Consider the following 23,076-nt stretch of genomic DNA (forward strand, 5'->3'; position numbering starts at 1 on the left):
TTTATCCTCTCCCTACCTAATACACAATCTCTACCTCCCTGTACTTTGACTTTGTTGTTCAGCTGTGAAAAGACCTATTTTTTGGTGGTAGCATGGAGCTAGTGACCGGTTCCTTTAAACAGTCCCTGCTTGAGTATCTCTCTCTACCTACTCTACACTGACCTAGTAGACACTGTAAGTAGCCCTGAAAAGGGCTTTTGTGTTATCAAGAGGCCTAAAGACTTTACCTAGCAGCTGAGCAATCTCTCCCTATGCTTGTAGATACAATGTGCACAAATAGCGATGGCAGGGCATAAATAGACCCTATGACGCTGGGCAGCCAGCCAATCACAGTAATGCCACAACCAAGATGTCTGCGGCATTACTGTGATTGGTTAAGAAGCCCAGCATGTTTAGTGGCTGCAAAGAAGGTGCTAAAACTGCAGGGCGGGACATCCGAATATAGCGAGGCAAGTACACAAATACTCGCACTGTAACGAGTAACCCAAATACCGTCCTATCCATGCGACTAGCGAATAGTAACGAATATACTCGCTCATCACTAAATACCACATACAAGGAACAAATACCACCACAACATGGCCAGACTGCATATTACCACCACATAGTGATAATTACTACTATATGGATGATTAATTAATCACACAAAAACACAATACTAAGTTCCATTATACACAGGATAAATTTGAACGGACACTTTTGCAATCTTTGGGAGGCAGAAAAAAGAAATCAACATCTGCTCAAGAATTGCATTTTTGTACCCTGATCACCTTGAGGTAAAAGTCATAAAATGGATTTAGTTCTCAAGTCAATACAATTACAACTATGCAAGATTTTTTTTAGGTTTTGCTACTTTTAGTCACTAAAAAATGCCTTTTAATTTTTCTTAACCTATATAAGCCAAGAAAATTGAGTGATTCATTTGCAGTATGCCTGTATCGTGTAAGCACCTGATCCCTTTTTAGGCATAAGTCGGATGTGCCAGTCATGTGAAATGTAGCATAAATTACTAATGCCAGCTAGGCTTGAATTAAACTGGGGGAGGGGAGGGTGTTACTGCACTTGAAGTAACATTTCCAAATGCAGTGACATTCCCCTGTCTCATCTGCAATTCTCAAGACTGGCATCTTAGATCTCTCTCTCTCTCTCTCTCTCTCTCTCTCTCTCTCTCTATATATATATATATATATATATATATATATATATAGTGTAAATATATAGTCTTTTTCATTGGTAGACAGAAATTTATACATCCATACCAGTACTTCTTTACATGCTGTCAGATTTCCTTTAAAGACCAACATGCGCGAGCATACCTTAACCCTACAAAATTAGAATTTAGTTTAGAATGAAGTCAGTTGAATGAAGTCAGTTACTGTAGGACTAAAAATATGGACTTTTTTACTATGTTCAGACTATATTAAATGTTTCTTGGAAAACTGTTGACACACAGTATTTTGATGCACCTGCTCCAGAGATGCTTGTGATTTGTGTCAAACTAATTGGCAAATGAGTGTCATAAAATTTGTGGAGACTGAGTATAAATTATCTGTCAATGTCAACCTGACTCTCACATGTACACAAGGTGTTTGCAAAGTGACAGGTGCTTCTGTCACTATTAGAATTCAAATATTAGTCTCTCTTACCTATCTGTCTGTCTATATATTTCGACACAAAGCCAATCAGAGGAATATCACAGCCAGCGTAAAAAATAGGTGTTGGTCAATGAACGCTATTTTATGCTTCTACAGTATAGGGATATGAGGGTGGAAAACAGAGCTCATTCCACTCAGCATTAGAAAAAGACCTAATCTGAATAAAGTGTGCTGCTCTCAGTGCTCAAGTATATTAAAAATAGGAATGATAATCAGTCTATAAATACTAATCCAAATATTGTGATATAGAGAAGCGCTGAACCTTTATAGCAAGGGCAAACATATACAGTAAAAAGCCCTTATGCAAGAAAAGTGTATGGTCCCTTTTAGGCCAATAGTTCATTGGCTGCACAAAAAAACACTGTTAATATGTATACTTCAGCTCAATCAATAACTGAGTACAGAGCAGTGGCACCAGTAGCATAGCTACCAGGGGGGTTGGGCAGAGGGGCTGGTAACCCCGGGCCCTGCACTCTGAGGGTGCCCAACCAGAGCTATGCTACTGTCAGGGTGATGTCCGTGTTCCGTGTCCATGCCCGAACAGTAGATGTTTGGTATGGACGTCGAACTTTACTGTTCTGGGTTTCCCATCTGGTGAAACACAAAACATTACACAGGTCTGCAGAAAAATAAAAATAACATTCAAGACCTGTTTTGGTTATTCCAAGTAATCTTTATGTTTTTTGGTGTGAAAAATCTGAAAGTGACCTCTGTTTTGCCGTAGGACACCACAATTCTTGACAATTTAGGTAACTTAAATAAGGCAATACTACAAAATAAATGAAAATAGACTTATAAAATTAATATTTTATTACAAATTTTTCATGAAAATCATTTTTGAACTGAAATGAGCTCACTAACACTCGCTATTTTTTTCCCCTGTGAGGCTCCTCTTGGTACAATTATGCTTGTAAGTAGCATCTGGAATGTCTCTCTTAAGCATCCAACAGTAGTGTGCCATCATTGTAATGTTCCAATTACCCTGGTATCTTCTTTCCATCTCTTTAATGTCCTGGTAGAATCATTCACCTTGCTCCTCACTCAAATTTTCAGGAAAGTAGTCAAGGTGGGAATGGTGGAAAATGCACTTTCAAATGCATCAAGCAACCTAAAGCTTGAAATGCTTTCAGCATTCATCCGACGATCTTTCTGTAGATTTTTTACTGTCTTAAAATTTTTCTATGAACTCTTTAAATGCAATCCACCCATCTTTTTGAGGATTTGTCATGGTATTGACAAACTCTTTATCAGCTATAAGCCTTCTAATGTCTGGTCCGACAAGCACACCTTCCTTCAATTTTGCCTTTGATAGGCTTGGAAACTTGGTGACCAAGTATTTGAAGCATTCTATATCTCTTGGAAGTGATTTTATGAATTGCTTCATGAAGCCCAATTTTATGTGGAAGGGTGGTAGAAGAACTTTATAGGGAGGTACCAAATTTTCTTGAAGGACATTTTTTTGACTGTGAGCACCCTCGGCTGCCAACTCTTCTTGGTCCAGTGATTTTGTCGGTCTCGACTGTCTCACAGACACAGAAAACAAGGATATTTGGTGTACCCAGCTTGTTGCCCCAGCAGCATGCAAAAGACCTTCAAATCCATACACACTTGCCAACCGTGGTCTTCATATTTAAGTTTACAAAGAACCAATTCCAAGTTCTCAGGTTTCCTTCAAGTGTACAGAATGAACTACAGGGATGGAAGCATAAAAAATGCCGATATGGAGTATATCTGCTTTGAGGCTTCTTTTTGAAGAATCCATAAAAATACACCATTGCGTTGAATCATATTGAATTTTTAATTGAACCATCAAACCTTTGACATCCATGCAATAAACCAACTTGTCTTCCAGGGCAAAGTAAGGAACAATCTCCTTTTCATGATGTCTGAACCATGAAAAAGACACTCCTGGTAACATTAAATTCCTGATTTTTAGCCTTGATCAGAGTAACTCAGCGGCATCTTTTGGGACGATTCAAGTCTCTTTCTAAATCCTTAATCTCCTCCTGGGAAAAAGAGATTAGTCTTGTATCATCTTCAAAGACAGAACTTGATTTGTCTTCTGGTTCAGGTATGATTCCACTTTCATTGGAGCTAGATATCTCTTCCAAGGTAGCAAGGGCCATGGGTACTGGCAAATCTGTGCCATGGGGGAAGGGACGAATTCCTGAGTGATGATTGGGGTATGAAATGGAATGCTTCCATTTGGAATTATATCCTTTCACATTGCATGAACAAAAGTAACAGTCATCACTATGGTTCTAGCTCTCACCATAGCATAGGAATCCCATAATGAAAGCTTTTTTCTTACCCTTGAACCAATTTCGGAGGTCCTCAACACATCATTTGCACACTTTATGAGGCTCTCAAACTTTGTCTTGATCTAAAAGTTTTAAGTCTGAAGTATGTGAAGTATACTTTTTTCACAATCTCTGTAATATTCAGCTGTTGATTCAACACTGTATATTCACCACAAATGAAGCAGAAATGGTCTGACGAAATAATACACGTCTGCAAAGCTATAACACTAATTAGGGGAAACATGGTTGATGAATGAAATTTCAATGCAATTTTCTTGAAAGCATAAAGACCTTTCATTATGTCACTAACCACTTGACTGCCACCAGCCAATCATGCAGTTCCTATTGATGTTAACGGGGAAAGAAAATAAGCTGCCTGCCGGTGATTCACACCAGAGTTTGCAGAAAAACGTATAGGTTTGTAGCAAGTCATGAAGTTTAGTATTTTTTTCAAAAAAATTTTTCTGTTATCAAAATGAAATATCTTAATTAGGGAAGTATGTACAACACTACGAAAATAGTAACAATGGTGAATCCATGAAATATTCAACAGTCAGAAATGTCCCTAAGAGGTATGAGGAGCTTGGGTACTTGAGTATGTAAGGTCATAAATATAGATACCAGAGAAAATAGGCAAGTTTAAAGAGGAGAGTCCTAAGGGTAATAGTATATGGATTCCCCATTGTTACTGTATAAAAACTTTGTTGACTTTCATTATCATATCGTTATATATACTTCCCTGCTTGGGATATTTCTATAAACAACAACAGTTTGTAGAGTTATTTTCACATGGAGGTTTTTTCAAATGAATTTTGAAGTGGATTCACTTCACAATCCACATTAAAGAATGTTCAAATAATTTTTTAATGTGAATTATAAAAGCAATGCACTTTAAAATCCATGTAAAAAGAAAACCCCAGTGCAATGGCAGTGATTATGTCCAAGATAGGTGGAATGATCAAATAGACTGTCACAATCCATTTTTGGATTTGTAGCAGTTCTGGCTCCACCAAGTAAAACTTTTTTCCTTTCAGGCCATCAGGGGTTAATGTCAGTTTTCCCCGCTGGCAACCTGGTGTTACTGCAGTGCTGCTGTGTCAGCTGATGTAGGTGGTGACCACTCCCTACTTCCTTGAAAAGGTCACCTGATGCATCAGCTGACTGTTGGTTATACAGGTCCTTTCTGGAGAACAGCCTAGCAGAAGCAGCTCTCTGTTGCCTGCCTCATTTGGTGTTAAGATTCCTGTTGCTGTTGACATCTGTGGAGCTTTGCAGTGGTGCATATAAGCTAAGTGTGGTGCTTTTTCTCCTAGTCCCTTTTGGTGTTTGTCACTTTCCCCTGTGTGCACTATCTGCAGTGGCAAAGGCTAGTGCTCCTTGCCAGCCAGTGCATTAGCCAGGGCAGAGACAGGTGACACTAAGGATTAGGTTCCTGAAGGCGGCATGGTGAAGGATTTGCATAGGGTGTTAGGGGAGTGCAGGGACAGCCTCAGGCTGAGCTCAGGTGGTGACCATCCCTCATTCTCTATCACTAGGGCCTTCTTTTTGCTTTTTTCCATCCCGTTGTGTGTGAGTTGCGCCATCTGTTGACCAACCACCCGTTGGGATCGAGTCACACCATGACATTGACCTTTCAAAAGAAATCTGAGGATTAGCTTGTAAAACTAGAAACTGATAGGTTTATTGAGTTATGTTTTTGCTTCCAAAAACTAGAAAAGTATCATATTTGAGGATCTAGTTATTTATTCTTCTTTGGGGAATATCAGCCAAGAGAGTTTTTCCTTTAATCATTTTGTGTTGTTTAAATTATCTTTCTGTCTTTTCTTGAAGAATATTTTTAAAATATATTAATCACTTTTGTAGTTCTATGGTTGCAGGAAATGAATAGAGAAGGTGATGACATCCTTTTGACTTAAGGATGTAAGCAGACATTCACTGAAACTTAATTCCTTCTTAATTAGTCCTTGATTTTAAACCTATTACATATCTGTTAATTTAGTTGAAACCAGTGACATGCTGATTCACAATGGTAACATAACCTTTTAATGAAAGATTTCTCACAAAAAAGCTTACATTCTGCATATTCCTCATTTAGAAGTCACCTCTTTGTAATCTTTCTTTACCGCCATAAACTAAAGGCTTTTTAAAAAAGTATGATCCATATATGCCATGGATAAGAAATTGATAACATATCAGCTTGAAACACTCACAGTTCCTAATATTACAATAGGAAAATGGTAATAATTAGTATTCATATTAACAATATTACTATAACTATGAACTATTCTAAGGGTATGTTTCCACATGGCGCAATTCATCTGGATTTGCTGCAGATTGAACACTGTGTACAGCCGCAGCGTCCAATCTGCAGTGTCCAGAAATTACAGTGTAGTGGAGGGGATTTTATGAAATCCCGTCTCCACTATGCGAGCAGGGACGCGGGTGACACACCCAAAATTACGGACATGCGGCGCGTCTTTTTAGACGCTGGCTTAGTGATCGGACCCAAAGAGTGGTCGTAAATGGCTGCACATCCAGTTGGAAGAATGTCTCAAGTGGGGTACCACAGGGCTCTGTCCTGGGCCCTGTATTGTTCAACATCTTTATCAACGATTTAGATGAAGGAATTGAGGGTAAACTGATTAAATTTGCTGATGACACAAAGCTAGGAGGGATAGCTAATACTAGAGAAGAGAGAGAGAGGATTCAAAAAGATTTAAATAAACTGGAGAAGTGGGCAGTAACTAACAGAATGGTTTTTAACAGGGAGAAATGCAAAGTACTAGATCTGGGCAATAAAAATGAAAAAAGCATATATAGAATGGGAGGAATAGGGCTAAGTGACAGCACATGTGAAAAAGACTTGGGTATACTAATAGATCACAGACTGAATATGAGTCAACAGTGTGATGCAGCAGCAAAAAAGGCAAATGCAGTTCTAGGATGTATTAACAGAAGCATACAGTCTAGATCACGTGAAGTCATTATTTCCCTCTACTCCTCTTTGGTCAGACCTCATCTGGAATATTGTGTCCAGTTTTGGGCACCACATTTTAAAAAAGACATCAACAAACTGGAGCAAGTTCAGAAAAGAGCGACCAGAATGGTGACCGGTCTGCAAACCCTGTCTTATGAGGAAAGGTTGCAGGATTTGGGAATGTTTAGTTTGCAAAAGAGAAGACTGAGAGGAGACTTAATTGCTGTCTACAAATATCTAAAGGGCTGTCACATTGTAGAAGGATCAACTTTATTCTCATTTGCACAAGGAAAGACTAGAAGCAATGGGATGAAACTGAATGGGAGGAGACACAGATTAGATATTAGAAAAAACTTTTTGACAGTTAGAGTGATCAATGAGTGGAATAGGCTGCCACGAGAAGTGGTGAGTTCTCCTTCAATGGAAGTCTTCAAACAGAGGCTGGACAGACATCTGACTGGGATGATTTAGCAAATCCTGCTTTGAGCAGGGGGTTGGACCAGATGGCCCAGGAGGTCCCTTCCAACTCTACGATTCTATGATTCTATGATTCTATGATTCTATGACCATTACAGTGTACTGTCAGGCAGCCAGTTGCTTATCCGCTTGTTAGTTAAAGCAATAAGCGCATTAACATTTTTTATCTGTATTTTTGGCAAAAAAATTAATAGATTAAAGTATTTCTAAATGTATTTAGCTTATATAAATGATTTGAAATGTTCAAAACAATTCACAATCAAGTTCCCGAACTCTTCATAAAAATAAGTAGGGAGCATGTTATTCTGCCAGTAGGTTTCAAAGACTCTAGTTCTTAGGCATGAATAAGAGCTGGAGTCTATGAAGCACATTGGAAGAAAAAAAATGCTCCCTACTATTACATTTGCACTTTGTTCTAAAATGTGAAAAGTAAAGATTTAATTTCTATGAAGAGTTTTCTTCTTTGAAAAATTATGGTATCTTACTTACTTGACGAACATCGATGACCTATCCAAAATCAAAGATGATTTCCAAGACAAACATACAAGTGAACATTAACCTTTTTGATAAGTTATCAATATCAGATACATGGGGGCCTGACTGTTTACAAATGGCCGCCACTAGAGAAGACAAACTATGGAGCCTACACATTGCAGTTCTGTCCATTGCTTAGTATTGCATATGATCTCATATTCAAGTGAATCACCCTGAAGTGGCCAAGAAACAATGTATGGAGTCATGATTCATCAATTCCTTATATGGTTTATATGTGGCCAGTGCCAGAGTAGATGGTGATGAAGGGTCAGACGAGGCGATCCTGACATCCTCCCGCCAGCGTCCACGCATCGCTTATCGGCGCCACAGGAAGCCCAGCAGGAAGCTGACGACGAGAAACGGTCCAGGACGCTCTCGCGCGATCAGCGATAACCAGCAGGGGAGCGGTCGGAGGTAAGTATCAGACAAAGCGATATCGCTAGCAATATCACTATAACGTCACAAAAACCAGCGATGTTATAGCGATATTGCTAGCGATATCGCTGAGTGCCACAGGCCCTTAAGGGTAAGGTCACATGTTTTGTATTGCAGCATATTATTCTGCAGAGTGTTGGCAAGTTCTAACAAAAATTGGTGGAAACCACCAGTGAGGTCAATAATTCAACTAGTATATCAACAGGGACCTTTACAGCAATGGATATAGATATGCATAAAACTTAACCTTTAATGCAATCATGATAAAAGACAAATACGTCCACACGGAACACAAAACAAACAACCGCATCACCTACTAAATACTACAATAGGATCCTGATATCACAAGCTACCTGACAACGGAGGTTGGCACCCTACACAAAAACGAGATTGGTGCCCCCGTTCCACGACGGCTGTACCCTGAAGCTCCTAGATGACCCTGAGTAATTGCCACACTTTTAGTCACTCAATCACCCAGAAAAGGAGTGTACATGGGTTGCCAAACAGGTAGTTGGGTAGGCAACAATAGAAAAAGTGCAAAAATAGTGCAAAAGACAAGACATAAAGTGACATGTGCAAATTAGAGTACCTAACTTTCCATCCCCTGTACTGAACATTTTCCTGTCTGTGGAGGTAGGCACCCTACTGGTCAGCGGAATGGCGCCCCCGCTCCACGACGGCTCACCCTAAAATTAGCCCTATTGTGGCTAATAATCAGAGAAGGGTTATGACAATGATATATAAGGAAGGCAAATCTAATAAATATTAGATAGAATGCAAATGCCAATAACAATTTGTTGATAACAAAAAGAGGGTACTCATATTTAGATGATGGATGAAAAAAACCTCAACGCGTTTTATCCTAACCGGATCATCAGGAGGTGGATAGTTAGATGCCATGTGGAAAAATAGTCAAACACCCCATATATATAGACGCTATGGTATGTAGACACACCCACTTCCCATAGATCAACAGGATCCCTGTTGATATACTAGAGTGTTGGCAAGGAAAATGCAATGTAAAATATGCACCTTTTTGGTGCATTTTTGCCGTGCTTTTGAGTGCTTTGTTAGGCATTTTTACCTGTGATTTTTTTGCCACTTAAATGAATTGGATAAGATGTGAACAATGAGGAAAACCAGCACCAAATAACTTGTAACATACCTTTTTAAGCTTACTCGGTGGACCAGCAGTGTACAGCTTTCAAAATCCCAGGTACAACACCTGAAACGATCAGCATCGTACAAAATCCAGGCCAAAGAAAAAAAAAAATAGGTGGCAATCCATAATGCAGTAAAAAAATTATTTCTTTATTCAATAAAGACCTGTTGAAGCATCTAATCAATGCAAAACGGCCGTCTTCCCCTGCTGCACCTGCTCCCCTGCATACATGTACTACTTGTATTGAATAAAGAAAGCATTATTTTACTGCATCATGGATGGCCACCTATTTTTTCTTCTTTGGTCTGAATTGGAGAAAATTCCTGCAAAAACGCTGAAAAAATTGACATGCTACAGATTAAAAAAACAACAAAAAACATTTTAAAGGTTCGATTCTACAAGAAAAATTTAAGCAAAATGTTGATTAGATTTCAGAAAACTGATTCACTTTCCTGGTATTAGAGCCAACAAAAAAGAAAAGTGAAACAACAGATCACTATAGGATATAGTGATACAGTGATAGTAATGAAAACTTAATTAATCAAACAGTTGGTGTGCCGTAACCGTGCCATATGATTAAAACCATGCGCACATCCAAATAAAACAATGATGTGAAAACATTTGAAACATGTTATGATAAAAGAAAGGGACTGCATGTTGTATAAGAGAATTCACATCCAAATTGGCAGATAGTTTAATATGGTAACAACAGAGTATCACTGACCAAAGAAAAGTCAGCTAGAAAAAAATATAGTATATAAATAAATATATAAGTGATAAATAAATAATATCTGATGAACAGATCACCTTGTGATAGTGAGTGTATGTGTTAGACTGTAGTAATAAGAGTCAATATAAATATGCCAAAGCACATGGTTATAGGTATGTATGTATACTGGGTATCAAGGATTAAAAAAATGAGTAGCAATAGTAGAGATATGTATATATAGTGTCATACAGGTCAGTAAGGTAAGTACTGTATATTGCAGAATATATCACAAGACAGATAAGTATATACCTGTGTAGATGACAGCAGACCGCAGACTCTTCCTGGAAGTGCACCCACTCCACGCGTTTCGGTGTTGATTTTTATCAGGAAAAAATAAGCAGGATGTTCATGAGATTTCAGAAATCTTATTCACTTTGCAGGTTTTGTAAAATTCTGCATCTTTTCAAGACAAAATCAAGCAAAAAAAATCACGGACAAAAATGCAACATCTGAACAATCCCTAAGGCCTGTTTCACACTTCAGTTTTTTTGTGTCAGTTAAAATCCACCAAAATGGCGGAAAGCGGATCCGTTGCTAACTGATGTGAACGGATGCCACCGGATCCGTTTTTTTGACGGATCCGAAGAATGAAGAATTTTAAAGGAACCGCTGCCCGGGAAAAAGAGAGAGAGAGAGAAAGAATTTTTTCTGTCCGCCAGAAATGATTTCAGGGTTAAATTTCCAGCTGACTTCATTCCTCCGGGCATGCACACTATAAAAATGCGGATCCTGCAGCAAAAAAAAGTTGCATGGTCCGTCCAGGCATCTCGGCGGACGCAAAAAAATTGACGGATCTGCAAAAAAAAGGATCCAATGGATGGCCATCCGTCAAGATCCGCCAGTAATGCAAATCAATGGGGGGAATAAACGGATCCGCCAAAAATCCGTTTTGCAAAAACGGCAGATTTTGACTGATGGTCAAAAACGGAAGTGTGAAACAGGCCTAAGTGGTTCGACGTGTCACAAAACGTATTACATTTGGGATTTCTTTACTTCTGACTAAAAGCTTTACTTTTTTAATAAAGCATGAATAAAATGAAAAGAACCCCAAATGCAATGCTTACTTATGTATCTATGTATCCTCGCTATGATTCATGAAGTTATATAAGCATTTTTTTCTTGCTGAGCTTGTGTTATCATCTTTTTACTTCTAACTTAAACTGAATATTTCATTTTACAAGGAGGTTTTCACACTCTTGCTAAATAATTTAAATGCAGATATTTACCATACAGCTTTTAATGAGCAAAACTCAATAAAATTATTAGAAACCAAAGTTAAAATTTCTTCCAGTACAAATTAATATTTGAAGCAGGTTTAGTAATACATTTGGGCTAGTTTTTGCAGCAAAAGTAATGAAGTACAATACTTGAGAATATAATCACAAAGAAGTACTCAGTTTGCAAGTAAATTGAAAAACAAGATCCAAGAGTGCCATCTAATTGTACTTCTAACCTCTGCCTAATGAGAGATGGTGGAATGAATGCTTCTGGCATCTCATTATTTAAAAATCTAATAATGCAATGGACTAATAATGCCGAGCATAATCATTAGTTTTCTCTTCCAGATTAAAGATCCATTCTAGTTGAAAGGTTATGATCTCGGGTGCAATTCTTCAGACAGAAAAACAAAATAACAAAAGGACAGTTGTCCCTGTTTGGAAAGCAAAAGATGCATGTTTTCGCTATTTACATTGCTTCAGATAAATTTACCAGAGAATTCCTATAAAATGTATTACAGTTATCATTCCATGATCATTTTAGAAAACAAACACCAAAAGGAATGTTGTTCTTTATGACTTATGTAATACGTAAATGAAAGTAATGGGAAAAGGTTAGGAAAATTACACATTTTTCAAAGGAACTGTTTAATTAAAAACTTGGTTGCAGTCAAATATAGGCAGTTTTAAAAAGACATGTTTAAACACAGACTTGTAAAATGCTTAAAGGGAACCTGTCAGCAGGATTGTGCTGAGTAACCTACAGACAGTGTCAGGTTGGTGCCGTTATGCTGATTACAATTAGTGATGAGTAGATTTGTTTGAAAAATTATCGGCAAACAAAAAATCAGCATGAATATGCCACATTCCGATTTATGATCGGAAACTTGAGGAAAATTTTTACAAAATTGGAAAAATTAAGTAACATTCAGTAAAAAGTGCGGGAAAATATTTACGTTGCCACTAAAGGTGATACAATAAAAAAAATCTCTGCTATTGGTTAAATAGATAGCATATCTTTATCTAGCAGTTGTGCGACTGGCACAAAACCTGCTGAGATAAGCAAACATCACTATTTACCAATAATTTTAGTGAGTCTGCTGTTGTCATGTGTCATAAAGGTGATATAAAAAATATCCACACATTGATAGATACAGGTAATTTGTACATAACACCTCTGTAAGGGTACTTGAGAGAAATAAAGCCCAAAACTATTTTTTTCATAATGCAAAAGGGAAAGGGTGATGTTAAGAAATGAGAATGTGGATGTGGTGGTGCCCACCAAGGCCATGTTACAGATCAGAACGTGATTTTATCTCATTATAGCTTCCTGTCAAAATTTGGTCTGAGCGCTACAACACTGTAGAAACCAGATGAGTGCAAGATTGTTGTGGGTTGGATGGCAGACAAAGATTCCAGTGTGTTGACAAGCAGCACCACAAAGTCTTCCACACGGTCCAATCTCAGACTGAGCCTCTGAATCCTCAACCTGGTACTTCTTCCTCCCACCATCAAGAGTGCCAGGAGACATATGACCCCAATGCTGGCCACTCCGAGGTACTGTTTATGTTCCCTTTAAATTATTCTGGCCTGTCACAGTGCACAATTAAAGAGGGTCATGATTGGGTTTAGTGCAGTGACCCACGTCCAGAATAAAGCTACTTTGGGGTAGGTCAATAATCATGATGCACAGTTGCCATCAAGTCATCCTAAAATTGCAACTCAAAAGGAGGATCAGATTGTTGAACTGGAAGACGACGTGATCAATGATGACTAGAGTTGAGCGATACCGTCCGATACTTCAAAGTACCGTATCGGATGGTATCGGCCGATCTTTAAAAAAAGTATCGGTATCGCCGATTCCGATACCGGAAGTCCCATTCAAGTCTATGGGACTTCCGGTATCGGAATAAGAAAAAACCCTTTCCTGCCCTTGTACAGCCTCTCTGGGGTCTGTACGGGCCTTTCGGGGGGCTGTGCCGGCCTGCCAGGGGGTCTGTGCAGGCTCCGGTGGTCTGTGCCGGCCTGCCGGGGGGCTGTGCCGGCCTGCCGGGGGGCTGTGCAGGCTCCGGGGGGGCTGTGCCGGCCTGCCGGGGGGCTGTGCAGGCTCCGGGGGGCTGTGCCGGCCTGCCGGGGGGCTGTGCCGGCCTGCCGGGGGGCTGTGCAGGCTTCGGGGGTCTGTGCAGGCATCGTCCGATGGGACTACAAGTCCCATCGGGCGATGCCTGCTACCATGACAGTGATTGACACATTAGCCAATGATGGGACAGTAGTAGTCCCATCATCCGGCTAATGTGTTAAATGTTAAAAAAAAAAAAAAAAATACTACATACATACTACATGCATGCTACATACATACTACATGCTACATACATACTACATGCATGCTACATGCATGCTACATACATGCTACATACATACCACATACATAGTACATACATACTACATGCTACATGCATGCTACATACATACTACATGCTACATACATACCACATACATACCACATACATACTACATGCATGCTACATGCTACATACATACTACATGCATGCTACATACATACTACATACATACTACATGCATGCTACATACATACTACATGCATGCTACATACATACTACATACATGCTACATACTACATACTACATACATACTACATACATGCTACATACATACTACATACATACTACATGCATGCTACATACATACTACATACATACTACATGCATGCTACATACATACTACATGCATGCTACATACATACTACATGCTACATACATACCACATACATACTACATACATACTACATACTACATACATACTACATACATACTACATACATGCTACATACATACTACATACATACTACATGCATTCTACATACATACTACATGCATGCTACATACATACTACATGCATGCTACATACATACTACATACATACTACATACATACTACATGCTACATATATACTACATGCATGCTACATACATACTACATGCTACATACATACCACATACATACTACATACATGCTACATACATACTACATATATACTACATGCATGCTACATACATACTACATATATACTACATGCATGCTACATACATACTGCATGCTACATGCATGCTACATACATACTACATACATACTACATGCTACATACATACCACATATATACTACATACATACAATACATTCATACAATACATACATAGACATACAGTACATATAACATAGAGTAACATACTTACCAATACTTGTCACATTGTTCCCCAAAGCCATTGTCTTTTCCGGACTAAATATTAACATAACAAACCACAAAAATACTCACCCACGATCCGAAGCAGTCCACGAGTGTGTCCCACGACGATCTTGGGTAGAGAACTGCAGCATCAGATGATGCTGCCGTTCTCTACGGGCTGCAGGAATCCAATGACGGAAGGTAGGTATCCTTCCGCACTGTGTTCCTCCGCCACTTAAAAAAAAAAAAAAAGTCCCTAGTCTCACTTTATGCCATTGCTGTGTGGGAATTTCCCACGCAGCAATGGCATAAAGTGAGACTAGGGACTTTTTTTTTTTTTTTAAGTGGCGGAGGAATACAGTGCGGAAGGATACCTACCTTCCGTCATTGGATTCCTGCAGCCCGTAGAGAACGGCAGCATCATCTGATGCTGCAGTTCTCTACCCAAGATCGTCGTGGGACACACTCGTGGACTGCTTCGGATCGTGGGTGAGTATTTTTGTGGTTTGTTATGTTAATATTTATTCCGGAAAAGACAATGGCTTCGGGGAACAATGTGACAAGTATTGGTAAGTATGTTACTCTATGTTATATGTACTGTATGTCTATGTATGTATTGTATGAATGTATTGTATGTATGTAGTATATATGTGGTATGTATGTAGCATGTAGTATGTATGTAGTATGTATGTAGCATGCATGTAGCATGCAGTATGTATGTAGCATGCATGTAGTATATATGTAGTATGTATGTAGCATGCATGTAGTATATATGTAGTATGTATGTAGCATGTATGTAGTATGTATGTGGTATGTATGTAGCATGTAGTATGTATGTAGCATGCATGTAGTATGTATGTAGCATGTAGTATGTATGTAGTATGTATGTAGTATGTATGTGGTATGTATGTAGCATGTAGTATGTATGTAGCATGTAGTATGTATGTAGCATGCATGTAGTATGTATGTAGCATGCATGTAGTATGTATGTAGCATGTATGTAGCATGTATGTATGTAGTATGTAGCATGTATGTAGTATGTATGTGGTATGTATGTAGCATGTAGTATGTATGTAGCATGCATGTAGTATGTATGTAGCATGCATGTAGTATGCATGTAGCATGCATGTAGTATGTATGTAGTATGTATGTAGTATGTATGTGGTATGTATGTAGCATGTAGTATGTATGTAGCATGCATGTAGTATATATGTAGTATGTATGTAGTATGTATGTAGCATGTAGTATGTATGTAGCATGCATGTAGCATGCATGTAGCATGCATGTAGCATGCATGTAGTATGTATGTAGTATGTATGTAGCATGTAGTATGTATGTAGCATGCAAGTAGTATGTATGTAGTATTTTTTTTTTTTTTTTTTAACATTTAACACATTAGCCGGATGATGGGACTACTACTGTCCCATCATTGGCTAATGTGTCAATCACTGTCATGGTAGCAGGCATCGCCCGATGGGACTTGTAGTCCCATCGGACGATGCTTGCACAGACCCCCGGACATCAGCACAGCCCCCCGGCAGGCCGGCACAGCCCCCCGGCAGGCCGGCACAGCCCCCCGGCAGGCCGGTACAGACCCCCACAGGGTGCACAGCCCCCCGGCAGGCCGGCACAGCCCCCCGGCAGGCCGGTACAGACCCCCACAGGGTGCACAGACCACCGGCAGGCCGGCACAGCCCCCCGGCAGGCCGGTACAGACCCCCACAGGGTGCACAGACCACCGGCAGGCCGGCACAGCCCCCCGGCAGGCCGGTACAGACCCCGGGCAGTCCACACAGCCCCCCGGCAGGCCGGCACAGCCCCCCGGCAGGCCGGCAGAGACCCCCGGAAGGCCCGAAATGACGGCGCATCATGATGCGCACACACCGCGCATCATGATGACGTCAGTCTGTCAATCAACTTTGAACTTCCGATTCCGATGCCGAATTCCGATATTGAAAAAATATCGGAAGTCGGTATCGGAATTCCGATACAGCAAGTATCGGCCGATACCCGATACTTGCGGTATCGGAATGCTCAACACTAATGATGACACCACTGATCCAACCTGGCACAGTGGCACGCATTGCGAGCTCAGCAGTGCACAGAGGAATGGATCTGTAGCATTAAAACAGGCAAGAAGAGGTAGTGGTTTGCCATACAAAGCTGAGAAGAGGCAAGAACACTGCCAACCTGAGCACCACCAGAATGCAGAAGCACATGGCAGCCAAGCACCCCAGTAGGTTGGTGGAATGCCTGGGTACAATATTTGTTTCTGAGGGTGAAATCACTTCCCCTTCACCTGTGTTACAGCCTTACCAATCTGCTGTCTCAGAAGAAGGCGCTGATACCTTCTGTCCACAACTTGCGGTTGCACAGACACAGCAGTCAGCAACCACGGACATTTCACAGGAAGCAGACATAACCACCCACCCACAGACCCAAAACGCTAAACACCCACATTGCCAGATTGCTAGACCTGGAAATATTGCCATTTTGGCTTGTGGGAACTGAGTTTTTCCAAGATCTTTTGATGGTGGCAGCCCCATGGTACTCTATTCCCAGCTGCCACTATTTTCCCGTTGTGCTGTCCCTGCATTACATAAGCATGTGTTGCACAATATCAGCCATGCTTTGGCCAACTCAGTAAAAAGGAAGGTCCACCTAACCACAGACACATGGACAAGTTCTTGTGGACGGGGGTGATACATTTCTCTGACAGTACACTGGGTGAACCTTGTCTAGTCTGGGATAGAGTCAGAGCCTGGGACATCACTCATTTTACCCGCACCAAGAATAGTGGGCCCAACTTCATCAGGGTTTCAATCTCCTCATATTCCAGTCCCTTTCTCCTCTCCTCCTCATCCTCAGCTGAACTAGCCTCCTGATCACTTCCCAGCTGGGAGCTCTGCGGCACTACCTTGGCGAAGTGGCAGTATGCTCTGCTGAAACTCATCTGTTTAGGTGATAAAGCTCACAATGTAGCAGAGCTCTTGAAACGAATAAAAGACCAGACTGATCAGTGGCTCTCCCCGCTGAACCTCCAACCAGGCCTGGTCATGTGAGATAATGGGCGTAACTTGGTGGTGGCTTTAAAGTTCGTCAAGCTGGTACACATTCTATGCATGGCCCACGTGCTGAACTTGGTGGTACAGCGGTTTTTAAAAACATACCCTGACTTTCCAAACCTACTTGCCCAGGAATGCCGTGTCAGCGCACATTTCCAAAAGGCATCTCAGGCTTTTGCCCATTTGGCTTCGCTGCAACAGCACTTTATTTTGCCTTGACACCAACTGATTTGTGATCTGCCCATATGGTGGAATTCGACCTTTCATATGTTGGCAAGGCTTGGTGAGCAACAGAGGGCAGTAGCTGAATTCCATATTCTCAATGTTTGTCAGAGTAACACTCAGCTCCATACAACAACTGCCAAGTGGGTATGGATCGCTGACATATGTGAGGCTCTTCAAAACTGCACCAAGATGATGAGTGCTGATGATGCTATTATCAGCGTAACCATCCAGCTGTTCTATCTATCAAAACATTCACTGCAGAATATGAAAGAGGAAGCTTTGAATGCAGAGCGGGAGGCTATGGAGCAAGATTTTACAGTGACTGATGCCACACAGCCCAGCCTTACACAATATTCTCAGGCCACATTGGGTGATAACTAGGAACAGGAGGAGGAGGAAGATGAGGAGGGAGAGGAGTTTTTGGTCTGCGCTACAGAGATGACTCCCAATCCTAGCTTCATGCCTGTCCAGCATGGATGGTGTGAAGAAGAGCTGGAGGAGGAGGAGGAGGCGATGCGTTGTGAGGAGGAGAGGATGGAAAGTGTTGTCCTGGTGTAGACTCTGAACGTTTGACTTTGTTGTCTGCCATACATGGCACAGTTAATGTCCAGATGTCTTTATCAAGAATCTGGAGTGTAAGACATTTTGTCCACCATGAAATACTGGCTATGCATCTTTCTTAACCCATGGTACAAGGAGAAATTTCCTTCTCTCATGTCGGAGGCAGAGGTGCTGTTTTCAGTGCATGCATTCTAGAGGGCCGATGATGAAAAAAATAACCCTCAGACAATGCTGCTGGCAAAGGTATTAGCTCTTTTCACCCACAAGGATTACACCAGAGGGACATGCACACCAGGTGCTACTTGGTGAGAGGGAAGATCGAGAGGAGGGGAAATGCCCACCAACTGGGCCATTTTCATGAAACCGTCACAACAGCATGGGCTATCTATGGGTGTAATTATGATGAGGAGGGAGAAGTTGATCAAGATGGTGAAGGAGTACTTAATAAACCATACTAGTGTCCTTCCTGATTCTTCAGTGCCCTTTAACTATTGGTTGTGGAAGCTGCATACCTGGCCTGACCTCTCCTTGTACGCCTTGGAGGTGCTGCCATGTCCTGCCGCAAGTGTGTTTGCCTGAGCAGATTTTTAGTTCAGATGGTGCAATCATAATGGATAGGCGCACACGCCTGTCAATGGAAAATGCAGACACTACAATTTTAAAATTGAACAAGGGATGGATTTCCTCCGACTTTGTAAGCCCTACGGAAGACAGCAACCAAACATAAATTCAGCCAAAATGTTCTTTTTTGGAAGTTGTCTTAATGTCCATGCCATACCATCCAAACCCCTTTTGTTCTGGAAATCACATCCTACTCTTCCTGCTTCTTTAACAAGTATTTAGTGGTCATACTGTATATGTAAACCCCACATGGGTAATGTTTTTCAATTTTTGGAAAACTTTGTACATTGTGCAATGGTGAAACATTTACTCCCTATCTCTAGCAATTATAATAATTGCAAAATGTATTGTGAGGTCCCCATAACCGTCTCTTTCAGTGTATATGATACAGGCCCACTGGGTACTTTTTGGAAAACATTGTACATTGTACAATGGTCACATTTCTACTCTCAATCTCTATATATTCCATTATTATAATTTTTTTTATTGTGCTGCCCTTCTCATTGTCTCTTTAAACGTGTATCTTGGAGCCTGATGTTGATTTATGGGTCTGCACTTGGACATTGTGGAACATCATCAAGGGAGGAGTCCTGAGGAGATAATTTGCGTATTCCAAGTGCATTTTGGGATAAGTGAAGAGTTCCTGCGAGCTCAAACACTGCATTTTGGTCATTGCAGCTGAAGTGAGGACATCGGTAAACCGCGCACCTTCTAGCACGTGAAATTTGGCATGTTTTTCACCACTTTCATATCTCATTAACAGTAAGACTATAGGAGAGGCCAGGAGACATTTGGGTGAGCTGAAGTTCTTGCTACCATTTCACAGACTTACTAGTGGAAAAGCCAAACTTAACATGCAAGAAATGCATTTTGTCCCTGTTGGAGAAAAAGTTGCAAAATCTAGAACAGAGGTTAGCTACAATGAAAATCATTAAGGAAGGTGAAGAGTTCTTAGACAAAGCAGAATTATCTCTTCATGTTACAGAAAGAGAAGATATTCGGAGTGTACCTGAAGAAGCAGAGGAATGGAACCATGTGACCCAGAGAAGCAGGAGGATCGGGAGGCAGTCAGCATCCATACTGCTCAGGAACCAGTAACAGGCTCTCACACAAGAGAATGATGAAGAAATACCTCAAGATAAAATTTACCAGCAAAGAATAAACTTGTACAGCCTCAGAGTCCTCCTGGATGGAAAAAGAAAAATGTTGTGAAGAAGAAAGAGAGTTGTGGTCATGGGGGATTTTTGTTGAGAGGAACTTAGGGTGCTATCTGCAGACCGCATATATACTGAAGAGAAATGTGCTGTCTTCCAGGTGCAAAAATTAAAGATGTGCCTGACAGGATATAAAGACTCTTCAGTAGAGTCGAGCGAAACGGGTCGGTCAAATTCATAAGTCGCCGACTTTCGCTAAAGTCGGGTTTCATGAAACGAAACCCGATCATAGCGTGAGGTCGGCCATGAGGTTTGCAACCAGAGCGCCAAAGTCGCGTTTCAAATGATGCTTCCAGCGCCCTTTTTCAGCCAATGATGGAGGACGAACACTGTGGGCAACGCGATGACATGGGCAGCGGTCACCACCATCTTTGAGAAGGGCATGCAAGTGATTGGCTTGCTTTGTGTGGCGTCACAGGGGCTACAAAAGTGCGTGCACGCCGACCTCCATCTTACTTCTGCCGATCTTAGCATAGGGAGAGGTTGCTGCTGCTGATTCTGAATAAGGGAGAGCGTTAGGCAGGGAAGAAGAAAATCGCTGGTAGCGATTTTCACTGTACAACACAACAGTTTGTGTGTAGTGACAGGGGAGGGCATATTTTTGTGCATCAGCTCTGTTGTTATTAGGCTGCCTTTTAAGGCTCCCTGATAGCTGCATTGCTGTTTGCACACTGCTGTGCAAACTGCTTTTTTAAAAGCAAAAATGTGTGCAGCAGTCCTGCTTATTAGGCTGCCTCCTGCTATACTTGCACTGAAAGCATCATTATCAGCCTCCTAAAATCTCTAGGGAGATTCAAATTCTCCCCAATACTATATGCACCTTGTACCTTGTCATACACCAGCCAATTTCAGCCTGTTAAATTGAGGTGTAATCTATAGTGGGCCTGAGATAATAGTTCAGCCTCCTAAAATCTCTAGGGAGATTCAAATTCTCCCCAGTACTATGTAGACGTTGTACCTTCACATACACCAGCCTATTTCAGCCTGTTAAATTGAGGTGTAATCTATAGTGGGCCTGAGATAATTGTTCAGCTTCCTAAAATCTCTAGGGAGATTCAAATTCTCCCCAATACTATATACACCTTGTACCTTGTCATACACCTGCCAATTTCAGCCTGTTACATTGAGGTGTAATCTATAGTGGGCCTGAGATAATAGTTCAGCCTCCTAAAACCTCTAGGAAGATTCAAATTCTCCCCAATACTATATACACCTTGTACCTTGTCATACACTAGCCTATTTCAGCCTGTTAAATTGAGGTGTAATCTATAGTGGGCCTAAGATAATAGTTAAGCCTCCTAAAACCTCTAGGGAGATTCAAATTCTCCCCAATACTTTATACACCTTGTACCTTGTCATACACCAGCCAAATTCAACCTTTTACATTGAGGTGTAATTTATAGGGGGGGAGTGGCCTAGCTGCTGAGGCGACAGGACGTGTGGGCTTGGAGCTCCTCCACATTACCTGCTAAATTTAGAATTTTGAGAGATACTACAGCTGCGGTTTGCTCCCAGAGCTGAGATAAACCTCTCTGGCACATCTGAGAGTCGTAACTGAAGAGGGAGGCTTGGCTCTAATCACCCCCCAGGTGCTTCATAAACAAGCAGTGGAGCGTGGATGGAAGAGACAGGCGCCATCTTGAGAGGCTGAGGGGAATGGTGGATTACAAGCTGCAAGGATTGTTGTGAAGGTACCGCTGTTGTGGAGGAGCCATTAGATAAATTCCCCTGTCAGCGACCTCCTCCCCCACCTCATTACACACTCTGTCTGGCCACTTAAGAGCCTGAAGTGATAAGAGTTGCTGAGATCCATCGCTGGTGTCTGGCTCCCTCCTCATCCCCCTCCTACCTGCTGCACACAGAGAGAGACTCCTGAGATATTAGACCCTGCAAGTCAGATCTCTGGGTGGAAGGGGAATTCTGATCCTTTGCCGCTCTCTCCTGCTGTCGGCTTGGAAGAGAGACCCTTGACGGCAAACAGACTCTCAAATGGAAGACGATTCAGAGACAGATCTGGAGAGCGACTCAGATAGAGGGGGAACCACGAAAGACTCCCTGGTGACCCGCACATTTATTAAAAGGATCCTCTCAAAAGCTTTGGAACCTATTGGAAGGGAACTGGAGGAAATAAAGCAAGACATTTCACAACAAGGCCACAGGCTCGAAGTGGTTGAAAACTATCAGACTACCCTGATACAGCATACCAACGTCCTGTATGATTGTCTTAGCGAACATGAAAGCCAGATTCATATGGTCCAAACTACGCTAGAAGATCACGAGAACCGCGAGCGAAGGAACAACATTCGCATAAAGGGGCTCCCGGAATCCATGGCTACGGAGGCGCTAACCAAAGCTTCAATCGAGATCTTCTCTGATCTGCTTCTAGAAGACGACCCCAAAGATATTGAACTTGTAAGAGAGTACACAGGTCTTTGCATCCCAGACCCAAACAAGGAGAGCCTCCAAGAGATGTGCTGTGCCGTTTCCTTGACTATCGCGTGAAGGACCTGATTCTTCGCAGAGCCCACGAATCACAGGAAATTTTATATGACTGCTCGCAGATAAGACTTTTTCAAGATTTGTCAGCCACAACACTTAAAAAACGCAAATTCCTAAAACCA

This window comes from Dendrobates tinctorius, unplaced genomic scaffold (genome assembly GCF_039654945.1).
Source record: "Dendrobates tinctorius isolate UK_male_01 unplaced genomic scaffold, ASM3965494v1 ptg000030l, whole genome shotgun sequence".
Taxonomy (NCBI): Eukaryota; Metazoa; Chordata; class Amphibia; order Anura; family Dendrobatidae; genus Dendrobates; species Dendrobates tinctorius.